This window comes from Convolutriloba macropyga, chromosome 13 (genome assembly GCF_964194025.1).
Source record: "Convolutriloba macropyga chromosome 13, txConMacr16.3, whole genome shotgun sequence".
Taxonomy (NCBI): domain Eukaryota; kingdom Metazoa; phylum Xenacoelomorpha; order Acoela; family Convolutidae; genus Convolutriloba; species Convolutriloba macropyga.
The window spans coordinates 27,848,356-27,865,231 of NC_134480.1; the positions used below are offsets into that span (position 1 = coordinate 27,848,356).

At 38.9% G+C, this 16,876-nt stretch overlaps 1 protein-coding gene across 1 annotated transcript in view; it reads right to left on the reverse strand.

Annotated features, from left to right (window-relative positions):
• LOC142352034 (uncharacterized) overlaps window positions 1-15,892 on the reverse strand; it is a 309,880-nt gene extending 293,988 nt beyond the window's left edge. Inside the window, exon 1 of the mRNA XM_075404376.1 lies at window positions 15,877-15,892. The gene's annotated coding sequence lies outside the window, so the exon portion shown is untranslated. The remainder of the gene's footprint in view (window positions 1-15,876) is intronic.
• Window positions 15,893-16,876: the final 984 nt, after the last annotated feature.

The window sequence follows — 16,876 nt, forward strand, 5'->3', positions numbered from 1 at the left end:
GGTTTTAATTGAATTCCGAAAAGATAAATATGCTTGTCATAGTGAAGATAGATTTCAAAAAGATCTGTTACATTCTCTGCGAGTTGAGAAACATTAAAGGGTTTTTTTGAGCAATTCAGATTACATATAATTTTGTGTTAGCTAATTTTGTCCTCGCAGCCACAATCAATCGCTAAACTCAAATTTATAATTTGATCTTAGGTCTCTAATTTAAATTTTAAAAACTTCCAGATGGAAAAAATTTTTTAAAATGATATCGGATTAATGAAAATATTGAGCTTAAAGGTTTGCAAGAACTCATTTTCTTGAGGTTTTTCATCGAGAAACAAACATTAAGAAAAAGACTTCAGGGTGTCATGTTTTTCGTTTACACTAATAAGGCTTCTACGAACAGTTGAGCTTTCAAAAACAGTTTTGTTTGTAAATAAATGACAATTGTTTAATAATACAAAGTTAGTGCATGCTTGAGAGCAATTTTGACCATCTCAATCATATATGAGTGCTATATATGCAACCATGAGCTACTTTTTTTTATTTCGCCGTTTCAGATTTTTTAGCGGTTTTGACCTCTTTTTCAAGCTTGCAGTGTCTGGGGTTACATTTTTTGTTGCAATTAGATGTTGCGTCAGCTTTTACGGGGTTTGATTGAGGCAAACTCAGTTTATAACTGTTTTGAGACACTTAAATAGTAGAATTTAATTTTTGTTGCCTAATTTTTGTCTTATTGAAATTTTTGCCTTATTCGTCCATTTTTTTGCTTTTTACAATAATTGTTTTGTGTTCAAATTTTCAGTGGCTTTCAGTGGTTACTATGTAGAAGCAACTAAAGATGTGATGCACATATTTTCATTCAATAGTTTAGTTAGTTCAGCACTGTTAATAAATTTTGGCTCTTGATCCTCTCTTAGGTGGTGTACATAGCTTATGGATGTCGCGTATGTGCTCAAAAACGTCAGCAGGAACTGTCCCTTAAAGTATTTTAATGAGAACAGTTGTCTTGACTGCAATTTTTACAGAAATTTATTTAAAAAAACATTTTTTAGATTTTGTGTTAACTTTCTTTTGCTCTATTTGTCCCCTTTTTTCTTGCTTAATCGTTGGTTACATTTATCCCACCGTTCCATACTCTATTGTTGAACTAATTTAAAATGTGACAGACAAAACATCATTTACAGTCCTTCTGGAGTCGTAACTTATAATATAATTATTTTCTAATACAGATTTTTAATTTGCTTTTGCTTGATAATTTGTTTACTAGTGTCGTTGTTCAAATTGAATTGTATGATGAATTTAATATTTTCTTTATTTAATGATTGACTAGTGTAAGTTATTGTAAACTTTGAGTCGATGTCGGAGTCTTCCGTCAGTTTTTTAAAGATCTGTTTACACATTTTCATGATTTTTGAAGTCAAATTGGAGTGACCATCTTGGTCACGCTCAAACAAGAAGAGCAGCGAAAAAGATGGTGGTTTAGTGGCGTGAAATTTTTTTGCTTTAATTTCAAAGTGGTGTGCAAAAATGTTGAATAAAAGTTTGCGTTGTAGCTAAAGGTTTTCTGTTTACATGCGGCATTCTGACACTGATTTGTAAGGTATTTTTAAATTTGATTATTTCTAGGTCTAGTTTTTTTATTTACTCAATGAAAGTTTTTGGAATTGTATGTCAGGACTTGTATGTCCTAGGTTTTTTCTTTTCGCTTTACCATTTGATCACGTTATTCGGTTTATATAAGTCCCGATTTTCAAGCTTGACTTCTGACTTATCACACTCATTGTTTCAACTGAATGCACTTTATTTTCTTTCATGCATTGAATCAAGCATTTAGTGAATACTGTCGAAGTCAAAAGAGCAAAATCAAAAGAAACGGGATAAACATATAAAGCCCGGTCATTAACTGGATGCAGTTGGTTATCAAAGTTCATTGAAGCGATTGTTAGCTGGTATTAGTATTATGCTTAATGGCCTTCAGTTTAGAATTTGAATTAACTGTGCTATTGAAGCTAACCGAATATGCCGAATTTTCACATCAATTAAGAACACTTTGACACTTGGAAAAAATTCTGCAAATTTCTATCTCTTTATGTGCGGCGATCCCAATGTGCGACAAGCGCGTCAACGGCGGCTATTTTCCGGCAACCTGCTGGCTAGTTTTCCGTGTTTCAATGACTGACACTTCGCTGCTTTTGCATCTTGATTGACACTTCGATTGACACCTTGATTGACACTACTATTGAAAATTCAGACTGGAGACACTTTTTCGGTGCAGTGACAGGAGATATGATGTTATTAGAATTTCAAAGAATTATTGAAAGGGCATTAACACTACATGCTCCAATTAACGCCTGTTCTATTATGACAGATAAACCAAAATTTTTGCTTCAAGAAAAATGGCTATGTGAGGAAACAAAAAGACAGTTTTCAAGAATTAGCGATGATGAAACTAAAAACGATTTAATTCGTCAAAAAGAAAAACAACTTCTTTCAAATTTTATGGACTTAAACAGTGAAAAAGCGAGATGGAAATTCATTCAAGATCTTCGTAATAAAGAAAAGACTCAACCAAGAATTCAATCTTTATTAAACAGTTTTGGTGATATAACAAAGCCCGTGGAAATTGCAAATCTTCTAAATTACAGATTTTCCACTCTAGGAGAGTTTATTGACTTGCAACAAACAAACAACATTCCTCCTAAAACTGCACCGAGAAAGTGTTTCAAGTTCCGATATAAAACAACCAATGAAACAAATGTGCTCATAGATTCATTGAATACAAGTAAACCAGTCGGTCCTTCAAAAACACCAGCTTGGGCAATAAAAGATGCTAAAGCAGCGCTAGCGGATCCACTATGTTATCTCATTAATCAGTTCATTACAGAAGGAAAATTTCCAGAAGATCTTAAAAAAGCTTGTGTAACTCCACTTTTCAAAAAAGGGAATCCCGAAGACCCACTCAATTATAGACCTATTTCTGTCACTTCTGCTTCGTCAAAAATTTTTTTAAAGGCGTTCAGTTCACAAATCAGAAGTTTCCTAGAAAGGGAGCAATTATTTTCTGCTAGTCAATTTGGTTATAGAAAACAAATTTCAACAATTGATGCTATCCTGAAATCGACAGAACAAATAAGAATAGAACTCACCAAGAAAAAAATGTTACAGGGGGCGTTTTTAGATTTTTCAAAGGCTTTTGATTCTATAAACCACAAAATACTGTTACGGAGACTTGAAAATATAGTTTTTGACGAACATGCTACCAATTTAATATAGAATTATTTGAGTGAAAGTACGCAGAGAGTTGTTCTGAATGGAATTGAATCAGATTGGATAAATTTGAAAAGAGGAGTTCCACAAGGTACTATTTTAGGACCTCTCTTATTAAACATTTACGTCAACGATTTAGCAAAGATTGTAGAAAACGATTACACGGTCGTCCAGTACGCAGACGACACTTTTCTTTTTACATCGGACACTGATGAAATATCGTCAAAAACAAAACTTGAACATAATATCTCAAAAATTATTGACTTTTTTGCAAAGTCCCAGTTAGTAGTGAACAAACAAAAAACAGAATATATTGTGTTCAGCACCAGGAAGAGGTTAACAAATACTGTTCTGAATGTCGACAATGAAAGGATAGCAGAATCAAATAGTGTGAAGTATCTTGGCGTAATTATTGATAGCAAACTAAAATTTGATGGAGAAGTGAAAAAGATTCTTCAGAGAATGGCTTGTGGAATAAAAGTTTTGAATACACTAAGTAAAAGTTTACCAGAGAAAACGAAAGTCTTATTACTTAATGCAATAAAAATAAGTCATCTACATTATTCCGCTCTAATTCTGATAGGGTTGCAAAAGTCATTACTGACAACTTTAGAAAAACCACTGAATTGGGGAACAAAATCCATTTGTAATAGGAGAAAATACGATCGGTCTACAGATCTCAAATTTCGCAACAAAATACTACCAGTTTCTTTTCTCTTGAAATACCGTTGCTCAAAAAAATTTTTTTCGCCTACTCAGCAACGATCTTCCAGCATATAAAATTGACCCTCTCTCTACCATGAGAATAAAACAACATGACAGGTCAAAAAAGTAACGTTCGATATAAGAAAGAACAATAAAATTTTAATTGATTCTTTTATTGCACAAGCCATTCCAATTTATAATAGTCTGCCTTCTAATATTAGACTGAAAACAACATCGAAAGCTTCCTTAAAAAGAGACCTGAAAGAATATTTTTGGAAAGAATTTTTGAAGGACCCAAAACTAACTGATATAAAAGATGACATTGAGAGCATTAGATTTTAATTTTATTTTTAAATCTTCATGATGTACATATAAAATTGTGAGAACATTTTATGCTCGCATTTTAGGCCATTTTTTAATAATGTAAGGTCAAATTTTTAGTTAAGTAATTTAATGATTTTATAATTTATAATCATAATGTTATATTCCTAACTTTACATTGCCTCTTTTACCATTTGCTTTTTTTACTTATGTGTACCAGAGGAAATTAACAATGTTCTTTTTTTGAGTTATTTAGCGGTTTCAATTTACAGAACATCGTAAAATCGTGTAAATTATCCAATGGAGGCAAAATTATCCACCAAATTAGTCAGTTGTTAAAAACGACTAACAAATATGTTTGCAATCTGCGTTCGAACCACGCTCATCTGCAAGCCTGTGAAGTTGAAGAAAACTGATTCTACAGCTGAGTTGCGGTTTTGATGAGTCTTTCAACAGGTCGTTACAAGTTGCTTCCTAAATCCCGGCATGACATTTTTGGACCAATTTCTCACAAATTGGTTCTACAAATAATTAATTTGTTGACAGACTATTAACTTTAATGTGAAGTGACGGTTTTAATTTGTGATTGTACATCTAAATTCTCACATTTAAATTTTCAGCTATAATCTGAGAATTTTGTTTGTATTTCGCCTCTTGAAACACTCATTTCGCTGTACTGGTCTTAATTTTAATGTTTCTATTGAATATTAATTAACGTTTCAATCACAACTACTCTCTTATTTTTGCAGCTGAGTTCATTTGAACAGCTTTTTTGGATTAGGTACGCAAATCACTCGTGCAAACACAATTCATTAATCAGATTGTGCGGAAATTGAAAGGCCATTTTTATACAAAGTAATATCCTTGAAATTTATTTTGAAAACTGCAGCTCTTGTAGTAAACTTTTTTGTTGCAATAAAGCTGTCCACCTTACAAAATTAAAGCGACACAATTAAGTTTTAGAAAAAAAACGGTGTGGAAAAGTCGAAAGTAAAAAGTAGTTTACATGTTTTTCCAGGTTAGTGTTTTGCTGGCATTCAATTTTTGTGTTTTGAATTGAAGCCAATTTTAGCAGACAGAAAAGCATAATACAAACTTTGATTCGATCGCTAAGTTTTTTGATTCTTCACTAAGTTTGCAAGTTTTATTGAAAGGTGACAAAATGAGATATTTTTCTCTCTTTAAGTACTTCCTAAAAAAATAAGACCTTAATCATAATTCGCCACCAAAAGTTTAGGTTCACGACTAGCACTTTGTTATATAAGTATGCATGCTTTCACTGCGTTTTTGGCTCTGAACAATCTTTTATTACTCATAAATTGGAACGTGCAAAAATCTGAGTTCTTTTAGTTCTTGTTGTACGTAAACCTATTTATTCAGACAAATTTTAACGAAAAAAATGGAAAATATATCTAGACAAATAGATACAGTTAAGCTTTAGCACTTTATGATTGGTGTAACAGTGTGTTGAAAGCATTAGTTTGTCAAAAAGAGTTATCTTCCTGTTCATTTACTTCACTGAGATCTGATGAACTGAAAAAAAAACACTCGAGTTATTACACATGTGTTTTTCTCTGCTGAACTGAAAAAAAATAACACTCGAGTTACTACACATATTTTTGTAAACATTATATGCACATCAATTGAAAAAAAAATGATTTTTATGAAGCTCCCAAGTTTCGGGGGTAGAGGAATGCAAAATGACGCACCAGGTCAAATTCAATACTGGGCAAGTTTAGTTGCAAGTCTAGCTCCAGTACTCTTCAAAAGCTGTTATCAATGTCACTTTTTGACCTTGTCAGTCTTGTGTACGTCTTGGTCACTACTTATAAAGGTGTAAAACCACACTCTTTCGAAGATTCAATTCAACGTGTGTAAGTATAAAGCAACGTATTAGCTGTAAAACGTACAAAGCCACAAGTGGAACTTAGACGACAAGATTTTTTGTTGTTCATTTAACAGGTTTTTTCGTCTGATGTCATTGACGTCAAATCAGTTCCTATTCAGTCGGCAATTGTCTAGAAAACCTAAAAATATAAAGCCGAAAACCAGCTTAATCGATACATATAGTGGTTATATTTACTTAAAATTAGGTTAAATGAATTTTTTCGGAACTTTCTACGTATATTAGAACGTATTTTATTAATTTAGAACGATTTCTGTACGCATTTGAATACTCGATTCTGATTGGCTAATAATTCGTCATTTACTACGTAATATCTTCCGGCCCGGAAGAAGATGTTGGGAAAACGGGTACGAGTTTTACAAGCGGGCGGACGAGTGAACCGGTCGACGTACGTAAAACGGCGGAGCGCGCGACGCTATCGGAGCCGTAACGGAGTTCCACAATCCGAGCGGTAGGGTAGTAACCCCTAGGGTTGGTTTCCTCAACTATCCAAACCAAGTCACCGGTCTTAAGGTGTTGCTCGGCAGGCTTCTGCCACTTAGAGCGTCGGTTCAGCGTCGGTACGTACTCTCTGATCCAACAAGACCAGATAGCATTAGCCTACGACTGCGCACGGGCGTAGCGTTTACGATGGTCAAGCTCATTATTGCCGACAAAAGACGGAATACCGGAAGAGTAGTCTCCTAAAAGAAAGTGGTTGGGCGTTGAAGCGTTAAAATTGCACGAATCGGCGCTTACGGGTGTTAAAGGACGCGAATTGAGAGCATTCTCCACGTGACAAAAGGTAGTATGCAGTACCTCATCCGTGAGGCGACGCGTGCCAAGAATAGTATACAACACGCCTTTGAAGCTGCGTACCGGCCTCTCCCAAATACCACCTTGATGTGGTGCGCTGGGTGGATTGAACCTCCACTTAATACCTTTGTGAGCGAGCTCAGCTGCAATGTTGACAACGTTCCACTTTTCAATACTTTCTCGGAGTTCTTTCTCCGCTCCAATAAAGTTAGTGCCATAGTCCGACCAAATCATGGCAGGTGTACCCCAACGTGACACAAACCGCTCAAATCCCATAACACAAGAGCTGGTGTCCATGGATGTAACTATCTCGACATGGACAGCGCGAGTAGTGAGACAGGTGAAGAGGAAGCCCCAACTTTTCTCAGTAGTACGGCCGACAGCAACATAGAATGGCCCAAAGTAGTCAACGCCAGTGTTCGTGAAGGGAGGAGACTGAAAAGCAAGTCTCTCTTTAGGTAAGTCAGACATGATTGGTTGCATACTTACAGCTTGGAATTCTCGGCATCTCAGGCAGTGTGCTTTGATGGAACGCAAGGATGATCTTAGTTTCAGTACTGTGTAGTGTTCCTGCAAAATTGACCTTAGGTATTCAACGCCCTGATGATAATGCTTTACGTGCGTGTGTTCAAGGAACAGTTTTGCAAACGGATGACGTGCATCTAAGATGATTGGATACTTTACGTTAAACCCAACTTCAGTTAACCGCTTGATGCGGCCCGAGGAACGGATTAGCCCATTTGGACTAATAAACGGTGAATGTGGAGCAATTCGGCTACTCCGTTTAACGAATTTATTGTCGAGAAGATCTTTTCTTTCGGCTTCAAAAGACTCTCCTTGCACCAAATACTGTAGATGACGCTCGGCTTCGTCAAGCTCAGTGGGGTCGGTAATGCTACCATCGGTGTTACGGTAGCCGGCATGTTTCGGCAAAAGCCGGAGAACGTATGCGGCAATGCGCAAGTACTTTTGATAAGAACTAATTTTATCAAATGGGAATAACGACGGAACGGGAGTTGTCTGTTTTTTAACAGATGTAGCGAGAGAAACAGTGTCTTCTATGATGACTGCTTGGTTGACGCCAAGTTTGATGTTTTTAATGACGTTTTTGTTCGGCACGAAAGGGAAACTTGAGTTAGTTAAGAAATGTGGACAATTGACCCAACTGCTTAGTTGCAAAACCTCAGCGGACATTCCACGCGTGCCAGTCAGCTGGATTATCCTTAGTTGCGACGTGGTTCCATTGGTCAACGCTGGTATACTCCAAATTTTCACAAACGCGGTTTACAACAAAGTTTGGTTGCTTTTCATTAGAGTTAATCCATTGGAGAACGGTCGTGCTATCTGTCCACATGAATACTTGGTTAACAGTTACGGTAAGTGCTTATGTAATTTCCCTTTTCTGTCGAGCGGCAAGTAGAGCTGCTTGTAATTCGAGTTTTGGGACAGTCATTACTTTCATTGGCGCCACGCGCGCTTTCCCTAAAACAAACGCAAGCTCTGTTTTTTTTTCGCCCGTAGGTGTTTTTACACGGGCTCGCAAGAATGCGACCGCACTGAAAATATCCTGCGATCTGTCACCGAACATATGCAACTCTATATTATCAAAGGGCCCACTAAAGTAACTTCGGGGAATTTTGATGTTTTCAAGATTTGGTAAGTCCGCACTTCAAACCAAAAATCTTTGAACGATGTCCTGTGGGAGCTCGTCATCCCATTGTTGTCATGTGACACGCCAGATGTCTTTTAGGAGCAGTCGCGCACCGACCGTAAAAGGTGCGACAAGACCAATGGGTCAAAGACTTTCGAGACAAGACTTAGGACCAAGCGTTGCGTGAGGGACTTGGTGATAGCGCAGCTTGTACCCCTACTCACAACTAAAGTGTCTTTAGTATGATCCCACTTTAACCCTAGCACATGCGATGAATCCTCCTGACATGAAACAATAACCTTGGGCTCAGTAGATTGAGAGGAACCATCAATTCGGTCACTCAGATTTCGTACATTGCTTACGAACTTTGTAAGCTTGAACCCACCGAGGTGGAGAAGATGTACCAATTCCTTCGATCTATTGATGGCTATCTCTGGAGACTCCACTGAGTCAAGATAATTGTCCATATAGAAGTTTGCAAGGACGGCTTTTGCAGCTTCGGGCTAAAACTTGGCATTGTCTCTCGCAGTGCGTTGTAATGCATAGTTGGCGCATGTGGGCAAGTCTTTAGCCCCGAATATATGGCGCGTATATTGATACACTACAGCGTTAGTTGTGGGGTCCTCCCGCCACAAAAAGCGAAGTGATGGTTGATCTGATGGTAACACGCCAACCTGTAGAAACATTCCCTCGATGTCGGCGGAGACGGCATATGGATGTTGTCCGAAGCGAAGAAGTACGTAAAAAAGATTTTGGAGCAGATCAGGGCCAGTGAGCAAAGATTTATTCAGTGAGGCGCCATGAAATTTTGCTGCTCCATTGAGCACCCTGCCCACCTTACCTGGTCGGGTTTAAAACCGGATGGTGGGGTAGGTACCAATCTTTATCGGACCGGCTCTCAACCTTGTGAGCGTCCGGAACCTCAATTACATACCCATTATTTAGGTCTTCCTTGTTGGTACTAGTATACTTCTCTCTGAGGTCTTCATCCTTGGCCAAACGTTTTTCGAGCGATTTTAGTTGCACAAGGGAGGAGAAGTAATTATATGGGAGCTGGATGTTGTCTGCTGCCCACAGCATTCCGACATCGTATCTCAGGCCATTGTGTATGGTGGTACTCTCAAGGATCTGCTGAGCCCTTGCGTCTGCTGCAGATCTGGAGTCGACCTGCTTATTTGCCCCGAATGATTCAATGTCGTACCATGACTTTACTTGACTTGCTAACTCATTGTCATGTTCGATATTCACTTTAAAGCACGTTGAGGTTAAACAAGAACTTGATGGTAACGGACCGCTTAAGACCCAACCTATGGGTAAGCGTACGGCAACGGGTGAACGCTTCTCATTGGCAGAGAAGTATTCTAACGGGCGGATGGCATGATAGACTTCTTGTCCGAGTATCATCTCAATGTCTTCATAGGAATATGTCACGGGATCAAGGACCGCTAAGTGTGGGTATGTCTCTTGCAGGGCCTGTACATTAATTATATCATTATACATTAATCATCTGTACGTTCAGACTCTCTTTAACGAAAGGGTTGATGGTAAATGGTTCGAAATCTTGATGTTCTCTTGGTTTCACAGTAGCTTCAACAATCCTAGTGTCAACTACTTCTTCGGTATTAATACCCTTGACAGTTAGCTTTTGTGCTTTGCCGTGCAAACCGATTCTTTCTGCAAGACTACCGGCCACCCAGGAGTTACTGCAGGCGGTATCACACAATACTAAAGCCTTGGTATCTAAACCGGACGAATTGACCAACTGCAATTCCGTTACCTGAAGGAGCCCCTTAACATCAGTTACAGATGACATTGTTGGTCTTATTAGACGGCTGTTGACTAGTAGTTGCTTTACTTTGACCTGTGTTGCCAGAAGACTGGATAGTATTGGGATTTGTTGACTGTTTTGTTGGAAAAACCCTATCTGCTCCATGCAGTAGTGAGTTATGAGAACTATTACACCCCTCTGCTCGGCACTTTCTTGGCTGAGGGCACTGGCGGAACGTGTGCTTGTCCCTTAAGCACGAAAACCAAAGTTTGTTATCCGCCACCAACTTAGCTCTTTGGGTTGGAGTCTTTTCCTTGAAAACTCGACACTCCCATAGCCGGTGGTTACCTTTGCATACAATGCACCGAGAGTAAGCGTTTGTGGAAGAAGATGGAATTTGCTTCTTTGTGTCCCTTTGTTTCGAGTTTGATGCAAACACTTTTAAGGCTGTTTTGGTCTTTGTTACTGAAGTGATGTTCTCTTCGGGTTTGGCCTTGGTTGCGCTTTGTTTTATAAGATCATGGGCCTCAGCCTTTTCTTTAAGCCAATCGTTAAAGTCAAGGTGGGTAGGCTTAAACCAGTGCTTCTTAACCGTAAAGGGTGACCATGACTCTTTCATGTTTGGTGGTAACTTCTGTACCGCTTGGTTAAGTAGGGAGGCGCTCTTCAAGTCAGCATCATTTAATAGTGACTTGAAAACCCCAACGAGGCTGGATATGGCTGCAGAATAGTTAATGATGTTATCACTTTTGTGCATATTAAGAGGCGAAAAATTGCTTAGTTCATCTAAGTTTGCACTTACGACTGCCTGTGGCTGGCCAAATTTACGTTCCACAGTCCTTAGTGCATCCTTGTACATTAAACCACAGTAAGCAAACTCGGCGATTGCAATCTTTGCTTTACCGGTGACGAGTGTTTTAGGGTATGTCAATTTAACGTCATCAGTGAGCGACTGCGAGTCAATCGCGCTTTTGAATTGACCAAACCACTCATGCCAGTTTAATGGGTTGCCATTAAACTGCAAGTTTCCACTCGGGCAAAGGGTCGTTTCTCTTGCTTGCTATTGCATCAGCTAATTCCCTAATCAATGACGCATTGTCCGGTATCGGAGGGGCAGGTGCAGACACCTGCGGACCGCTCAAACTCAACGGAGTGGGCCCAACATAGGGGTATGTCGGCTGAAAAACCGGAGTGGCTAGACCAGGTACAACATTACTAGTAGTCGCGATCAGGTTTTCCTGCTGTGCACCTGATGGTGATTGCATATCAATCAAAGGCGAATTCTGATAAATTCGTAGTGGAACATAAGTGCTTGATTGTGCGATATGGGTGTGTACATTTGGAGGCAGACTATTCACGGTGGTTGTGTCTTGGTTCACTATTGACGGTCTTTGCTTTGGAAACCGCCAATGACTCATATTTGGCTCAAAGTTTTGGCCAAATGGGATATTGGGCATATGTGGGACAGGAGCAGCAACGGAACGTACTGCTTTGTGTACTAGGTTATTATTATTCTGGAAAGTGTTGTTGACGAGAGGAGGATTAATTAAAGAGGCGTGTGGGATTGGAGCAGTGAGGTTAGGTGCGAAGACTGGGTTCGGAATGGGAAAGACGTTAGGATGAGCGGGTTCGGAGTTGTTCTGTTGAATGTTTGGATTTGGTGGAGCGTTTGGGTGCAAGGGAACGTTTATTGCGGTGGCTGGACGATTTGTTGTCGGTAAAGGAGGGAGAGTGGCGTTTGGTGCTCGGGGGACAAAATTATATTGTTGTCGTGAGCATATACGCTGGGCCGAATTGTTCTTGGGCAGACTTGATGTTTCAGGTCCCCTGGACACCGAAATTTAAATTTGAGCGTGTGGAAAAGAATTGGATGAATTATTTTTATTTATTTGTGGTCGAACGGGCTCTTGAATGTGTGGTGAAGAAGCCCCTGGGGCGTGCACAGAAGGCGGGTGATTATCTGCGGTTTCTTGGTTAGTTGTGCTCGGAAGCGCCATGCCTTGTTGGCCTGTTTGATCCATTTGCGCCCTTAGCTGCGCCTGGTACAACGCCTGTGTGTTAGCAGCAGCCAAAAAATTTTCAGGTGGGGTATAATATGGATCGAGTTGCTGTAAGGTCTCGTTGCTTAAATTGTAATTTCCTCGACAATTTTTTGGAACAGAATGCCTTGAAATTTCAGTGTTCTGATCTTCCACTGTTTTGCCGTGGTTGTAGCTAAGACATTCTGGAGGGTCGATCGTAACCTCTGGTTCACTAGTTTTCTCCTCATTGTTAAAACTTAAAGCAAGTGAGGTGTTGATCCAATCGTGGACAGCCTTTTCACTTCTCATTGAGCTCCTAGCACTTGCAGTTGTTTCAGATTGGCTACCTTTTTAAACGGCGTCTAGCAATTCAAATTCTTGCGGAGTTGCCTCTGCCAACTGTTTCCTGTTGTTTTCCTCCAGTTCATCTATTTCCATTTGCTTTTTCTGTTTAGCGAGGCGAATGGCTGCCTCATTCTCTTTTTCAATTTCTTCGCGCTTCATTTTAGCAATTACGTAATCATGTTTACGCTGACTAGATGTTTTTGACGAGGCAATCAATGAGGGAAGTCTAGAACGAATGGAAGCCCTCGGTTCCTGAAACTCACTCACTTTATCATCAGCAGAGTTGATGTAGTTTCGTTCTGAAGTGAGGATCTTGTCAATCTTGGTTGTCATTGCCTCTAAGTAAGACTCTAATGAAGGAACAAGTGCACTTGGATCCTCCGTTTTTCCAGCAAAAGCAATCAGGTCATCATTGTTGTCTACAACAGTCAAAAATGCTTCGTTGCACTTTGTTACTAGGCGTTCAACTTTCACTCGCCTACTTTGATTATTTATACAATGAAGGATATCTTCATGTATAGCATGCAATTCAGCTTCACGCTTTGACCTGGCAGCGTACAACTTTTTGACTTTTTGATCAAGACTATTAGACATCACGATGCTCTTATTTCCAAGACCAGCAAACCTACCACTGCACACGGTTATCTATTATATGCACACTCCAAACAAACCAAACCCACGCAAAACAAACCCAACGCAAAAGACACCAAACAATGCACACTGTAGGCAGTCTGTAAGACAAACCGCCCTAACAGCAGAAAAGGTCGTCGAGCACACAGTGCCCAACAAAAACAGAAGTGAAGCGCTGAACGCTATGCGCTCAACGCGGAGGGAGACAAAGGACACACGGGAAGTCGAGCGAGGAACGCGCGACGAAACGGAAACGTGACGGACGGGAAGTCGGACGAGCAACGCGCGACGCAACGGGAACGGAACAGACGAGAAGTCGAGCGAGCAGTGCGTGACGGAACGGAAACGGGACGTGCGGGAAAGCGGGTGAAAAACGCGCAACGCAACGAAACGGGACGGTGGGAAAGAACGGGCGGGAAATGAGGTTGGAAAGAACTATGTTAGCATACCACAGCAAAAACTCAAGCAAACAAACTAGCCGTAACTCCAGAACAAACTTAAGTCACACCCTAGGAAGAATGAGAGAAGGTACTGCAAGACAATCTAACATAGTTCATAATCGGCTTATAACGACAAATTTAACGACAAACTAATTTACGGCAATGCAGTAGTACACTAAGAGGATGTAAAGGTCAACAAATTTACTAGCCGTAACTCCAGAATAAACTTAAGTTACATTCTAGCAAAACTCAAACCAAAACAAACAATCAGCATACTAACGGTATTAAACAAACTACAGCAAAATTGAATAAAATTCAATAGTGTATTCGTAGACTAAGATAGTTGGAAAAGTCAAGAAACAACCCAGCCGTAACTCGAGAATAAACTTAAGTCACACCCTAGAAGGCAACAAGACCAAACCAACTAGCAATCATACAGGTACTTACAAACATAGAGCAGCAAAATCAATATACTACAACAGGAAGGCTAGTGAATTTGTTAAGTTGAAAAATCAAAGGTCAATCCAGCCGTAACTCGAGAATAAAATTAAGTCACACCCTAGAAAGCTATAAGACCTAAACAACAAACCAGCTTACTAGCATACTCAACATACTACAAGAAAAACAACAACATACTTCATCACATATGACAACATACTACATCAAAATCCAGAAACGTAGACGGAGAAAGCGGAAAACAAAGTCTTGAGAGAGCGACGTTATTGAAAAAACGGAACTCGGAGAATTGAAAAGTTAAAGGACAAAAAGGACGCGGACGAAACGGTACATAAACGAGCGACGAGGAAAAATTATAGTGATTCCATAATTTTTTTTTTTCTGTAGACCGGAGGCTGTGAAAATTTTCAAAACTTTTTGTGTTTATTGAGTTTTACTCAATTTACGAACCTTCTTGTTGGGAAAATTGATTTTTTTGACAAATTTGTCAAAATTTTATGCTTTTGTCCAATTTTTCTCTATCTTTGGTCATTTTTTTTGCAATTTCTTGAATACGGAACGGTAATCCACTAAACTCGACAACTTTATGCTCGGAAATACAGTTTATCAATATTCGGTATTGATTTTCTGAAGTTTTCAGAGTTTCATCAAAATTGACCAAAAATTTCCAAAATTGAACAATGTAGCATTATTTTCTATCAATTTCCTCTATATCACCGGTTATTTTCGGATATACTAATCGACTATACCAATTTTCTCGAATTCTTGGTAAATCGACAAAAAATTTCAAAATTGATGTTTTTTCGTCTCAAAACTTGGTTTTTGTGGGCCCCCTTACCAATGTTTTCTACAAAGATTAGTTTAATTCTTCTACAACAATGTCAAAAAAAATCACAGGTTGGGATTCTTGCCGTCTAGGTGATAAATCTAATTAATTCACACCAATCAGCAAAAAAAAATCTTTAATGTTCTGTCTTACAGTTTTTTTGTTGGCTAAGAAGCGTTGATGCACTGCTTGATAGGGGCTGTATAGTATCAGTTGCAAAACTTTTCCATTGATGCGGAGTTGGGGACCCTGAGGTAGGAATTTTCACTGCATCTTTCACTGGTTACAACATAGTCAGGTCTTGCTTTTTCGCCTCTACCCGATTGTCTTCATCGTCATCAACAGAACCGATCGATGGCCGTGTGATCAAGTCCTAAGTGTAGTGGTATCTGTCCTTAAAGAAGACCCTCTAACCTTCTCAGGAAAGACGTACACATATCCGCGCAAACTTGACGAATAGCTGTCCGAGTGTTGAGTGACGGTTGTATGGGGGTTGGGATTAATTGTTGCGGTGTGCTCTGTTAGTGAATTGCGGTTAGGTGACGTAACATTGTCTGCCGCGTGGGCATCGGCTTTTTCCGTGCAGTTTGAATCAGACACTTTGCATCACTGATCTGCTTCGTTCATTGTTGAATCAGTTCCACTGCAAGGCCCAAACTACATCGTTCTTCATTTTTCTACAGGTACGGCAAAAATTGTTAACGGAAAAGCATCAAAACTGCGTTCCAGGATGTTGCGCTTGAGTCATCCAAACATCTATTTAATAAGTTCATCACAACAATTAGGCTAAGAATTATACACTAAGGCGGCACCAATAAAAAGGTGTAAAACCACACTCTTTCGAAGATTCAATTCAACGTGTGTAAGTATAAAGCAACGTATTAGCTGTAAAACGTACAAAGCCACAAGTGGAACTTAGACGACAAGATTTTTTGTTGTTCATTTAACAGGTTTTTTCGTATGATGTCATTGACGTCAAATCAGTTCCTATTCAATCGGCAATTGTCTAGAAAACCTAAAAATATTAATCCGAAAACCAGCTTAATCGATACATATAGTGGTTATATTTACTTAAAATTAGGTTAAATGAAATTTTTCGAAACTTTGTACGTATATTAGAACTTATTTTATTAATTTAGAACGATTTCTGTACGCATTTGAATACTCGATTCTGATTGGCTAATAATTCGTCATTTACTACGTAACACTACTTGACAAGTTTTGAAACGTTCAAAGTAGGCCATGAAATCACTAAAAATTGATTGGATACTTATCATTATTATTAGCTGCCCTCATCTTCTCAGCCGGCTATTATAGCATTCCGAATTTATTACAATTCAAAGAATTTGAATTGTATTGGGGCGCTGTTTTTTATTTTAAGATCTGTTCACTCATTTTCATGATTTTGGAAGTTAAATTGCAGTAGTGATTTTGGTCATGCCGAAATAGGAAGTGGAGCGAAAAAGCGAGTGGTGTTGCGGCGTAAAATTTTAGCTAATAGTTCTAAGCTGAAGTAAAGTTCTTGTGTTACGATAACGATTTCTGTACGCATTTGAATACTCGATTCTGATTGGCTAATAATTCGTCATTTACTACGTAACCACTACTTGACAAGTTTTGAAACGTTCAAAGTAGGCCATGAAATCACTAAAAATTGATTGGATACTTATCATTATTATTAGCTGCCCTCATCTTCTCAGCCGGCTATTATAGCATTCCGAATTTATTACAATTCAAAGAATTTGAATTGTATT